The following is a 14,339-nucleotide window of genomic DNA, read 5'->3' as shown; positions in this document are numbered from 1 at the left end:
GAGGGACTAGGTGAGTATAGAGTCTAGACTAGCCTGGGTACCAGCTTAGGGACTTCTTGAACAGGTCAGGGCCTGGGATGTTGTATGTATATATATGTATATAGTTATTATCTAGCTATATCTAGGGGTGTTCTAACTAACAGTCTATACTCTATTAAAGGCTAAATCACCGAATGTTGTCTACTACTTGTGATGTATTTATGTGTGGTTGTATATAACTGTTTTATCTGTTATTAATTGTGAATTGATTATAAATGATTCTGTTTATTAATTCAAACGTTTTAAAAAAAAGTACCTCACAAACTAACTATGTTTTTAACAACGAATCAGGCTCATATAATAAATAATAGATAATAAATAGGATGACAAATTGGTAGCACTCAGTTTCCGGTATGTCCTAGGCGTACTGAAAATTGGGTCGTTACAGTTTGGTATCAGAGCAGTTCGTTCCCAATAGAGCCTGGGGAGTGGACTGACTATGCTTCATTGCATACTCTGTTGTTTGTCTCATGCGTATAGGATATCCCAGTGATATATGTTGCATGATTGTTTTTGTGTTTTTATTTTGGGAATGTTCACACTTGACTTGAAGTGTTAAGATTGATCACCTTAACAATGATTGTTTGGGGTGAACAGGACCACAATGGGTTCACGGAGACGAGGCGTACGAGAAGGAATTCTTAATGTTAACTACGAGGGGGAAAGGAAACGTTTATGGCTACCATGAACAACGTCGCTGAAGCAGTGCGTGAACTTGCGGTAGTAGCGGCTAGGGTTGTTGAACATCTTAGAGTGAGAAACGGGAATGAGAATGAATATAGAGAAGATAATGGGAATGATGAGAATAACTTAGGGCATCCTGAAAGACCTATGACCCTTGCTACCTTTCTGAAAGTTAACCCGCCTAAGTTCAAGGGTACACTCGTTGCGACTGACGCTGATAACTGGTTTCGAGGTATTGAACGATCACTGAGAGCGCAGCATGTTCCAGAAGGACAACATGTGGTGTTTGCTACTTATATGCTCGAGGGAGAAGCTGAGTACTGGTGGCAGGGGATACAGCGACTGCTACAACGTAATAAAGGTGACATTCCTTGGGATATTTCTAAAGATGAATTCTACAAGAAATATTTCCCAAGAGCAGTGCGTGATGCTAAAGAGATAGAGCTTATGTAGCTGAGGCAAGGGGATATGACTGTTGCTGAGTATGCTCGTAATTTTGATGACTTGTGTCGTTTCTCTAAGATTTGTCAAGGGAATCCTGCTGACTTTGAAGAATGGAAGTGCTTGAACTTTGAAGGAGGCCTTCGTGATGATCTGATGAGTTCAATAGTTCCGCTGGAGATACGTAATTTTGCTGAATTAGTCAACAAGAGCAAGTTAGTGAAAGAATGTATTAAGAAAGTGACTGTGGCCAAGGTGAGTCGCCAATGATTTCCACCAAGGCGTCTTAGCAATCGTCAGGCAGCTGGGAGAAGGGTGCATTTTAAAGCACGTGGCATACGACAGCATAAGAACCTACAAGTTGGTAACATTACTGATCACCGTACGGGTAAGAATGGAGGTAAAGTAAGGCAAGGCAATGGTAAACGAGCCCATCAGGCTTACGTAAACACTGCATGTAAGCAATGCGAAAAAGAGCATGATAACAGGTCTTGCCAGTTTGGATCACCTAACTGCTATGCTTGTGGAGAACTTGGACATATTGCCAAGGATTGTCCGAAGGGATTTACTCGAAATTCAGTCAGAACCCAGCAATAAGGACGAGTGTTTGCTATAATTATTGACGATGTTGTGTAATCGAACGCCCTCATTCATGGTCAGTGTTATGTCAAGAATCGATTTCTAACTATACTGTATGATTCGGGTGCATCGCATTCTTTATTTCTCTAACTGTTGCTCACGAGTTAGGATTATATTTCTTTAAATTGAATTTTCACTCGATTGTTCATACACCTGCATTCTAAAATACTTTGACCAGTTTAGTATACCTGCAAGTACCACTTGCTATTAGGAATAGGACTTTTATACATGATCTAATTTGTTTGCCTCTATGTGGTTTAGAAGCTATTCTAGGATTAGATTGGTTATCTAAGTATCATGTTTTCCTTGATTGCTTTGAAAGAACTGCTGTTATTCCATCCGATAGTCTACATACTAAACCGTTTCTATCCCACACCTTATATCTAAATTCTGTAAGAGTTACCTTAAACGGGAGTGATTGTAAGGGGTACGTTCTATTGGCGGCTAGCTCGAATGATAGTGAATTAAGCCTAGAACGGATCTGAGTGGTGAAGGAATTTCCTGATGTTTTCCCAGACGACATACATGATTTTTCCCCTCAGCGAGAGATAGAGTTCAGCATTGATCTAGTACCTGGAACCGGACCAATATCTATAGCACCATATCGGATGTCACCACTAGAACTTGCAGAGTTGAAGAAGTAGTTGGATGAGCTACTTGGAAAGAAGTTTATTCGTCCCAGTGCGTCACCATGGGGAGCTCCGATATTATTAGTAAAAAAAAAGAAGTCGGTGGAATGAGTCTCTGCGTGGATTACCGACGGTTAAATAAAGTTACTATCAAGAACAAGTATCAACTTCCATAGATTGATGATTTGATGGATCAGTTGAAAGGTGCAACTGTGTTCTCAAAGAGAGATTTGCGATCGGGTCATTACCAAATTCGAATAAGCGAGCTAGATATACCAAAGACGATATTCAGGACTCAGAAATGATGATGTTGCTGAGACGTATGGGAGTAGAGGAACCAAAAGCTGTGAGGCATGATCGTAGTACCCTATAGAGGTACAAGAACAGAATTTGTGTGCCTAACTCTGGAGAATTGCGACAAAAGATTCTTATTGAAGCTCACCAAAGTAGATTTTCTATGCATCCTAGAGTGGCAAAGATGTATCAAGATTTGAAACGAATGTTCTGGTGGCCGGGCTTAAAGAAAGAGGTAGTTGGTTCTGCCTCAAAATGTTTAACCTGCCAGAAGATGAAGGTGGAACATCAGAAGTTGTTAGAAACCCTGCAACCCTTAGAAATACCACAATGGAAATGGGAGCAGATCACTATGGATTTTATCACGATATTGCCAAGAACCTCAACAGAACGTGATGCTATTTGGGTGATTAAGGACAGGTTGACAAAATTGGCGTGTTTCTTTCCGATTCTAGTTGACTATACTTTAGAAAGGCTGGAACGAATATATATTCAAGAAATCATTGGACTGCACGGGATACCTTCGTAAATTGTCTCAGATCGAGTTTTGAGGTTTACTACTAGATTCTGGGGAGCTTTTCAGAAAGCGTTGGGAACATAATTGCACACGAGTACAGCGTACCATCCTCAGATAGATGGACAATCAGAGCAGACAATCTAGACGTTAGAAGACATGTTACGATCATGTATGATAGACAACCAAAGCAGCTGGGATAAGTATTTGCTGTTGGTCGAATACGTCTACAACAACAGTTACCAATAAAGTATCGGGATGGCACCATATGAAGCTCTCAACAGAAGAAGATGTCGGACACCATCATGTTGAAATGACGATGGAGAAGCTAGTGTCTTAGGTCCAGACTTAGTGTAAGAAACTACTAAGAAGACAAAGGAGATTCGTCGGAAGATTCGGACAGCACAAAGTCGTCAAAAGAGCTATGCCGATAATAGACGTAGATCCTTAAAGTTTAGTGAGGGAAACCATGTCTTTTTAAAAGTAACTTCGATTACTGGAATAGGTAGAGCCCTTAAGACTAAAAAGCTTAACCCACGATACATAGAACCTTTCCAAATACTTAAAAGAGTCGGTCTAGTAGCTTATCAAATAGCCCATCCTCCTTATTTATCAAACCTTCATGATGTTTTTCATTTCTCGTAACTTAAGAAATATGTTCCTGATGAGAGTCACATTTTACAACCAGAAACAGTACAGTTACGAAACGATTTGACATATCAAGCATCACCAGTTCGGATCGTAGAAAGGAGTGATAAGCAGCTAAGAGGCAAAACTGTTCGCTTAGTCAAAGTAGCTTGGGGACAAAGAGGAGAAGAAGAGCACACTTGGGAACTGGAAGATAAGATGAAAGCTGATTACCCGCATCTGTTCTTAGGTAAATGAAATTTTGAGGGCAAAATTCTCTTTTAGGAGGGAAGTATGTAACAACCCCGATTTTCGAGTACGTGAGATATTTTCTGAAAGTACGGATTTCTCCAGAAGATCATTAAGGGGAGAACCTCTACTATATCATCAAGAATCTCAATCCTCATTGTCATTATATTATCCTTAATTTAGGACCTTAGTGGAGATAAGCCCGACAACGCAATTGCGAAGAACCTAGTTTTTGAACCGTATCAATTATGAGTTTTGATCCGATTTTTCATAAATAGTCTCAGTTTGACGATCTCGATTCACGAGAGAAGAGAGATAATATGGTAATATTATCATTATATTAGTATTAGAAGCTTCTTGAATAATATTATAAGGTTACCTGGTCAGTTTTAGTTAAAAACAGAAAATCGGTTTAACCGGGTTCACAGTTTACTGGTGCAGCTTAGCACCAGCACTCTCTGATGACTTTAGCAATGCTAAGGCCTCATTATACATGTTTTATTCTCACAATAAATATGTTACCAGTGTCATTTATGCTAGTAGCTCAAAAAATATTTTTTAGAGATGTTTTTACAAGTGTTCCGATACATCTAGTTTTAGTAGTTATACACCTGAGATATTTTAATATTATTTTAATCCACCTCCAAGCCAACTAATCACAACTCACCCTACACCCCCAAGACACTCCAAGGCTGGTCATTTACTCCCTTTGGCCGAATATAACAAGAGAGAAAAGAGAGAAACTTTCATGAACACTTAATCTTCAAAGCTTGATTTCTTCTGAACTAACTCAAATCAAAATTCCGATTTCACCAAAATGATCCTCTCTTCTTCCTCTACAAAACCATGTAACTTATCAAGGCTGAAAATAAGGTGAGAAGGCTATTCCTTTCCCCTTTCAATTCGGTTTTCAAGGAAACATGCTTAAACATGTGTTTTCTTGATGTTCTTCCTTAGGAATCATGCTTAACTTGACTTGAGGGCCAAGAAACGTTAATTTTTAGAAAGTCTAAGGTGAGATATCCCTTCCTAACATGCTGTGAGATATTTGGTCAGTTGAGGGTTTGTGGATTTAAAGTTGTTCTTGATTTGATTTAGGAGGAAAAAATGCTTTAAGAACACTTCAAAGAGTAACCGGATTTGGAGCAGCAAATCAAGGTAGGGTGTCACGAAATTAATCTTGATTATTTGTGTTTGAATTGTGTGAATGTTGTAAGATTTGGCTGTGCTAAAAATTGGTTACATATATGATTGATTCTTGGTGAAAATTTGGTGAAATTTTGATGAAATTTGGTAAAATTCAAGCTTTAAAGTTCATGTTCTTGGGTCAGCTGGAAAAATGAAACCCTAGGCTTAAATTGAGGTTCAATTTGTGTTAAAATCATGTAGAAAAGATGGAGTTTTAGTGGCTGCTAATTTATTATGAATTATGGTAAAAATCGATTGCTGAAAAGACTGAAAAACGGGTAAAAATAGAGAAAGAATCTGAAGAATTTACGAAGAAAACCTTTTTGATCCATAAAAGGGCAAGAAAGTAAATATTTTGGGGTTTTGGGGGGGGGGGTATTTAGTAATTTCTAAAAGTTAGGGTGGTTAAAGTAGAAATATTAAAAGTTACCGGGGTAAAAAGTTAATTTTGAAAGTGAAAAGGTAAAGGCAAGGTAATTTTCAAAAATTTAATGATAAAATAATAAATAATAATAAAATATTAAATAATAATATTTAATTAAAAATAATATTTTAATAAAAATAATAAAATAATGCGGAAAATGCAGTTTTCTTTAAAAGCTTTAGAAAGACAACTTTAAGTGCAGAATCTCATAATTACCTTCATAAAACACTTAGGGAGTGGTAAGAACATATTAGTGAGGCAAAGATAAAAGAAAGATAAAATGTTAAAGGAAAGATGAAAACCAAAGAAAAGTCTGTAAAGTTTTAAAGACAGAAAACAGATAGAGATTAGTAAACGAACTAGGACAATATAGTTAGTCCTTGAGTTGCGACTAGGGTTAGGTATTATATGAAAAGTTAAACTGTTTCAGTATAGACTTAATGAACCTATACTTGGGGCAGAATAACTATTCATACCGAAATTTACATAAGCTTTTAAATACATACGTTAAGCAGAGAAATCAGAGTAAAGTAAAGAGATAAAGAGAAAAAGAGTGATATGGATACAGAAGAAAGAGTAATCAGAGAAAAGTAAAGAGATACAGAGAACAGAGTAACCAGAATAGAGTAAAGAGATACAAAGAGAAAAGAGTAATATGATAAAAAGAAATGGTTTAAGCCAAGATATTGTTAAAGTGAAACATGTAAAGTTTGTATAGTATGATTGAACAGAGAAAGAAAGAGATATTGCATAAGAATGTGAACGTGATGGCGAATAATGAGAATGATAATGAATGATGGTAATGAGAATGATTATGTGATGATTTGCTGCGTGAAGGCAGTCAGATAGATAGTGGTAGGACCACAGAACGTTTTCCAGTACTACACAGCTATTGAGAGCTATACCTGCAACTGATAACCTGGGATTACTTGCAGAGGATATTAATTTATACACGGCTAGAATGCCGCACCTGTAAGGCAAGGATTGCTTACAGAGGATATGATTTCATACACGGCTGGAATGCTGTCACCTGTAAGGCAGAGTCTGCTTACAGAGGATATGACACATACGTCAGTTAGTGAGAACTGTACCTATGCTGACTGGAAAACCATACCCATTTCAGCTGCTTCGGGTTACGTCGGGAGCGGGTAGAAACTGACAAATGAGCTCATTACCTGTGCTAGGGCTAGACATGCATCATACTTGGTTGCGCATTTCCTTTGTTATGATTGTGGTATGAATGTATGCTTTCCTCGTTTGTATTCTATTCTCTGTGTTTGTGTTGTATTTTCTTGTATTCTTCTGTTTGTGTTCTGTTTTCTATTTTCTCTATTTCCTCTATTTATCTTCATCTTCTATTTATTGCTTTTTGTATTTTGCTATTCATTTGCAAAACAACATATAATTAATGAACTTAACTAATAACCCCAACCCTACTAAGAACTCCCCAGTTCTTACCCTTTCTCTCTCCCTTCTCCCTTCAGATGGAAGCATGAGTACCCTTCCGTAGTTCGCTGACGATCGTTCCCAAAAAGGATTCCGCCCTAGGTAGTCTTCTGAGTCTAGGGTGAATCTCGTTTTCTATTTATATGTATATACTGTGAGACCAGCCAATGTCTGCACCCCGTTTGTACGTGAAATTTAACCTAAATCCTGTGTACGAGACTCCTGTTGCGTGGCTACTTGATGAGGTACCAGAGAGACGTCATATGGCAATGTCTGATCGTGTAGAGGAGTAACAAATGATGTTCTACCTTTTGATGATGTTCCACCTGACTTGAGTTTTGAAGACTTAGAACGTACTTTCCTTCGCTTTAGTAGTTTAAAGGGACTAGGTGAGTATAGAGTCTAGACTAGCCTGGGTGCCAGCTTAAGGACTTCTTGAACAGGTCAGGGCCTGGGATGTTGTATGTATATATATGTATATAGTTATTATCTAGCTATATCTAGGGGTGTTCTAACTAACAGTCTATACTGTAATAAAGGCTAAATCACCGAATGTTGTCTACTACTTGTGATGTATTTATGTGTGGTTGTATATAACTATTTTATCTGTTATTAATTGTGAATTGATTATAAATGATTCTATTTATTAATTCAAACGTTTTAAAAAAAAAAAGTACCTCGCAAACTAACTATGTTTTTAACAATGAATCAGGCTCATATAATAAATAATAGATAATAAATAGGATGACAAATTGGTAGCACTCAGTTTCCGGTGTGTCCTAGGCGTACTGAGAATTGGGTCGTTACAGCACGCATGATTGGATGAAGACAATAGGAAAGCAGAGGTTCAGAAGCAACAAAGCATCTCCAAACGCTTATCTGAAATTCCCACCAATGAATTACATAAGTATCTTTATTTTATTTTATGTTTTATTTATCTTTTAATTATCAAAACCTCATAACCATTTGAATCCACCTGACTAATATTTACAGGATAACCATAGCCTGCTTCAAGCCGACAATCTCCGTGGGATCGACCCTTACTCACGTAAGGTATTACTTGGACGACCCAGTGCACTTGCTGGTTAGTTGTGTGGAGTTGTGAAAAGTTTAATCACAATTTCGTGCACCAAGGTTTTGGCGTCGTTGCCGGGGATTGTTCGAGTTTGGACAACTGACAGTTCATCTTGTTGCTTAGATTCGGTAATTTTATTTTACGTTTAAGCTTTTTATTTTTAATTTCGAAAAAAAAATTTGTGTTTTCGAAAAATTCATTCAAAAATTTTTAAGAATGAATTCTAGAGCTTCATGAGATATGTTGAAACCTAGCTGGCTATTAAGCCATGTCTAATCTTTTGGACTGAGGTTTTCACTTTCCATTTTAGAAAGGACATGTCTGTATTTGTTATGCTAAAGCTTGGCTGGCCATTTGGCCATGTCTAATTCTTTTGGACCGAAGCTTTAGAATAACATTGCATGAGCCTTTGGATTCTTAAATCTGATATTGTTATTTACAGTGTTTTACTAAAGCTTGGCTGGCCATTTGGCCATGTCTAATCTTTTGGACTGGAGCTTTAGATTAACATTGCATGAATCCTGGATTTCTTATTAAAAATTTTGAATTTCTTTATTTTCCTTTTCCAAAATAATTTAAAAAAAAAAAATACAAAAATTTTTTAAAACCATAAAAACAAAAAAAAATTATGTTTCTTGTTTGAGTCTTGTGTCAAATTTTAAGTTTGGTGTCAATTACATTTATTTAATTTTCTTAAAATTTTTGAAAATTCATCATGTGTTCTTTCTTGATCTTCAAGTTGTTCTTGATGATTTTCTTTGTTTAATTTTGTGATTTTCTTGTTTTGTGTTTTTTGTTGTTTTTCATATGCATTTTCGAATTCATTGTGTTTAAAAGTAAAAAATTTTTAAGTTTGGTGTCTTGCATGTCTTTCTTTTCTTAAAAATTTTCAAAAATATGTTCTTGATGTTCATCTTGATCTTCAAAGTGTTCTTGGTGTTCATCTTGACATTCAAAGTGTTCTTGTATGTTCCATTTGTCTCAATCTTAAATTTTTATGTCTTGAGTCATTTTGTTGTTTTTCTCTTTCTTCATTAATTCAAAAAAATCAAAAATAATATCTTTTCCTTATTTTACTCATAAATTTCGAAATTTTGGGTTGACTTAGTAAAAAATTTTTAAAATTTAGTTGTTTCTTGTTAGTCAAGTCAAAATTTTAATTTAAAAACTTTATCTTTTCAAATCTTTTTCAAAAATAAAATCTTTTCCACTTTTCTTCTTAATATTTTCGAATTTCATTCTTAAAATTTTTTAAAATCTTTTTCTTATTTTTATTTCATATTTTCGAAAACTTTACTAATAATTAATGTTTTGATTCAAAAATTTCAAGTTTGTTACTTTCTTGTTAAGAAAGGTTCAACCTTTAAATTCTAGAATCATATCTTTTAGTTTCTTGTTAGTCAAGTCATCAACTTTAATTTTAAAAATCAAATCTTTTTAATTTCCTTTTCAATCTTTTTCAAAATAAAATTCAATCATATATTTTTCAAAATTTTAATTTCAAAATCTTTTTCTAACTTCTTATCTTTTCAAAATTTATTTTCAAATCTTTTTCAATTAACCACTTGATTTGCTTGTTTTAATTTTAAATAAGTTTACTATTTCTTATCTTTTTCAAAACCACCTAACTACTTTTTCACTTCTCATTTTCGAAAACTAACTAACAAGTTTTTCAAAAATCTTTTTAATTAATTAATTTATTTAGTTTTCAATTTGCTTTTATTTCTTTTCTTAAATTTCGAATTCTAACTTAATTAATTAAATAAAAATAAAAATATTTTCTTTTCCCTCTTCTTAAAATTTAAAACTCTCTCTCTCATCTCTTTCTATTTATTTATTTATTTACTAACACTTCTCTTCTATTCATAATTTGAACCCTCTCCCTCTCTCTGTGTTCGAATTCCTCTTATTCTCTCTCTACCTCATTCTTCTATTCTTCTATCCTTTCTACTCACATAAAAGAATCTCTATACTGTGACATAGAGGATTCCTCTTCTTTTCTGTTCTCTTCTTTTTTATATGAGCAGGAACAAGGATAAAGACATCCTTGTTGAAGCTAATCCTGAACCTGAAAGGACTCTGAAGAGGAAGCTAAGAGAAGCTAAAGCACAACACTCTAGAGTGGACCTTACAAAAATTTTTGAAAAAGAAGCAGACATGGCAGTCGAACCCAACAACAATGGTGGAGATGCAAGAAAGATGCTTGGTGACTTTACTCCACTAACTTCTGACTTCTATGGAAGAAGCATCTCAATTCCTACAATTGGAGCAAACAACTTTGAGCTTAAGCCTCAATTAGTTTCTCTAATGCAGCAGAATTGCAAGTTTCATGGACTTCCATTGGAAGATTCTCATCAGTTCTTAGCTGAATTCTTACAAATTTGTGACACTGTTAAGACCAATGGGGTTGATCCTGAGGTCTACAGACTTATGCTTTTCCCCTTTTCTGTAAGAGATAGAGCTAGGATATGGTTGGACTCACAACCTAAAGAAAGCCTGAACTCTTGGGAAAAGTTGGTCAATGCTTTCTTGACTAAATTCTTTTCACCTCAAAAGATGAGCAAGCTTAGAGTGGAAGTCCAAACCTTCAGACAGAAGAAAGGTGAATCCCTCTATGAAACTTGGGAAAGATACAAGCAATTGATCAGAAGGTGTCCTTCTGACATACTTTCAGAATGGAGCGTCTTATGTATATTCTATGATGGTCTGTCTGAATTATCCAAGATGTCATTGGACCATTCTGCTTGTGGATCTCTTTATCTGAAGAAAACACCTGCAGAAGCCCAGGAACTCATTGAAATGGTTGCAAATAACCAGTTAATGTATACTTCTGAAAGAAATCCTGTGAATAATGGGATGACTCAGAAGAAAAGAGTTCTTGAGATTGATACTCCGAATGCCATATTGGCTCAGAATAAAATATTGACTCAGCAAGTTAATATGATTTCTCAGAATCTGACAGGAATGCAAGCTGCATCCGGTAGTACTAAAGAAGCCTCCTCTAAAGGAGAAGCTTATGACCCTGAGAATCCTGCAATGGAAGAGGTGAATTACATGGGAGAATCCTATGGAAATACCTATAATCCTTCATGGAGAAATCATCCAAATTTCTCATGGAAGGATCAGCAGAAGCCTAATCAAGGCTTCAATAATAATAATGGTGGGAGAACTCAGTTTGGAAATAGCAAGCCTTTTCCATCATCTTCTCAGAAACAGACAGAGAAGTCTAAGCAGAGCCTCTCTGACTTAGCAACCATAGTCTCTGATCTATCTAAGACCACTCTCAATTTCATGACTGAAACAAGGTCCTCCATCAGAAATTTGGAGGCACAAGTGGATCAGCTGAGTAAAAGAGTTACTGAAATCCCTCCTAGTACTCTCCCAAGCAATACAGAAGAGAATCCAAAGAGAGAGTGCAAGGCCATCAATATACCCAAAGTAGCCGAACCTATAGAGGAGGAAGAGGCAGTGATTTCCAGTGAGGAAGACCTCAATGGACGTCCACTGACCACTAAGGAGTTCCCTAATGAGGAACCAAAGGAATCTGAGGCTCTTACAGAGACAATAAAGATTTCACTGAACTTACTATTGCCATTCATGAGCCCTGATGATTATTCTTCCTCTGAAGAGGATGAAGATATTGTTGAAGAGCAAGTTGCTCGGTATCTAGGAGCAATCATGAAGCTGAGTGCCAAGTTATTTGGTAATGAGACTTGGGAGGATAAACCTCCATTGCTCATCAATGAACTGAATGCCTTGGTTCAGCAGAAATTACCTCAGAAGAAACCGAATTCTGGAAGGTTCTTAATTCCTTGCACCATAGGCACCATGACCTTTGAGAAGGCTCTGTGTGACCTTGGTTCAAGTATTAACCTCATATCACTCTCTATAATGGAGAAACTGAGGATCTTTAAGGTACAAGCTGCAAGAATATCACTAGAGATGGCAGAAAAATCAATGAAACAGGCTTATGGACTTGTTGAGGATGTCTTAGTGAAGGTTGAAGGCCTTTACGTCCCTGCTGACTTCATAATCCTAGACACTGGGAAGGATGAGGATGAATGCATCATCCATGGAAGGCCCTTCCTAGCCACAGCAAGAGCTGTGATTGATGTGGACAGAGGAGAGTTAATCCTGCAACTGAATGAAGACTACCTTGTGTTTAAGGCTCAAGGATATTCCTCTATAACCATGGAGAGGAAGCATGAAAAGCTTCTCTCAATACATAGTCAAATAGAGTCCCCACACTCAACTTCTAAATTTAATGTTGGGAGGCCACCATCATGCTCTGAGTGTCTGTGAAGCTCTATAAGAGCTCACTGTCAAGCTATTGATATTAAAAAAGTATTTATTGGGAGGCAACCCAATCTTATTTACCTATGTTAATTACTTTTTCATTTTATTTTCTATTGTTATTTTATGTTTTCTTTAGGTTGATGATCATGTGGAGTTATAAAAACAGTTGCAGAATTAAAGCAAAATCAAAAATAGCATCAAAAACAGCACACCTTGGAGGGCAGGCTTACTGGCATTTAAACGCCAGTAAGGATAGCAGAATGGGCATTTAACGCCCATGTAGGTAGCATTCCTAAGATCCGGAAAGTCTAAACCTTGTCTGTGGTATTCCGAGTAGGATCTGGGAAGGATGACTGTGATGAGCTTCAAACTCGCGAATGTTGGGCGCAGTGACAGTGTGCAAAAGGATAGAGAGATCCTATTCCGACACTAGTGAGAACCGATAGATGATTAGCTGTGCGGTAGCTGTACCTGGTATTTTTCATCCGAGATGAGAAATCTGACAGTTGATTAGCCGTGCAGAAACTGTACCTGGTATTTTTCATCCGAGAGGATCATACAGCTTGCCATGGAAGGGAGCACGCATGATTGGAGGAAGACAATAGGAAAGCAGAGGTTTAGAAGCAACAAAGCATCTCCAAACGCTTATCTGAAATTCCACCAATGAATTACATAAGTATCTTTATTTTATTTTATGTTTTATTTATCTTTCAATTATCAAAACCTCAAAACCATTTGAATCCGCCTGACTAAGATTTACAGGATGACCATAGCTTACTTCAAGCTGACAATCTCTGTGGGATCGACCCTTACTCACGTAAGGTATTACTTGGACGACCCAGTGCACTTGCTGGTTAGTTGTGCGAGTTGTGAAAGGTGTGATCACAATTTCATGCACCAAGTTTTTGGTGCCGTTGCCGGACAGCATTCTGGGCGTTCAGAAAAACGTCCAGTAAAGAAGGATTCCTGGTGTTTAACACCTGCCAGGGTATCTGGTTGGGCATTAAAATGCCCAAAGAGGCAGTCTAGTGGGCGTTAAATGCCAAAATGGATAGCATTCTGGGCGTTTAACGCCAAGAAGACACAAGGCAGGTAATTTTGTTTCCGATTCGAATTTTTTCAATTTTTCATGTTTTAATTCATAATTTGTTGCATCAAACATATTTAAACATTCATCTTTCAATTTCTATTTTCAAAAATTAATAATCTTTCCAATTCTTTTTAATTCTTTTTCAATTTTTTTTCAACTCCTTCCAAAACGTTTTCAAAACTTACATATCTTTTCAAATTCTTTTCAACTCTTTTTAATTTTTCTTATATACAGTAATAAGTTTTCAAAATTAATTGCATCATTCTTCTTCTACTCTCTTCTATCTTATTTTTCTCGAGGACGAGCAAACCTTTTAAGTTTGGTGTGGAAAAAATCTCTGCTTTTTATTTTTCCATAACCATTAATGGCACCTAAGGCCGGAGAAACCTCTAGGAAGAGGAAAGGGAAGGCAGTTGCTTCCAACTCCGAGTCATGGGAGATGGAGAAATTCATCTCAAATGCCCATCACTAGAAAGAAGATGGAGGAAACAAGAGAGCCCACTCATGGACCTCACTAAGAGTACTCCATCATCCTCTATGAAATCAGAGAGGACCAAAAGACCATGAGAGAGGAGCAACAAAAGTAAGGAAGAGACATAGAGGAGCTCAAGAACTCCATTGGTTCTTCAAGAGGAAGAAGAAGCCACCATCACTAAGGTGGACCCATTCTTTAATCTCCATGTTCTTATTTTTCTGTTTTTCGG

The sequence above is a fragment of the Arachis hypogaea genome, chromosome 16 (genome assembly GCF_003086295.3).
Source record: "Arachis hypogaea cultivar Tifrunner chromosome 16, arahy.Tifrunner.gnm2.J5K5, whole genome shotgun sequence".
Lineage (NCBI taxonomy): Eukaryota > Viridiplantae > Streptophyta > Magnoliopsida > Fabales > Fabaceae > Arachis > Arachis hypogaea.
Note: the sequence above shows the minus strand (reverse complement) of the source record.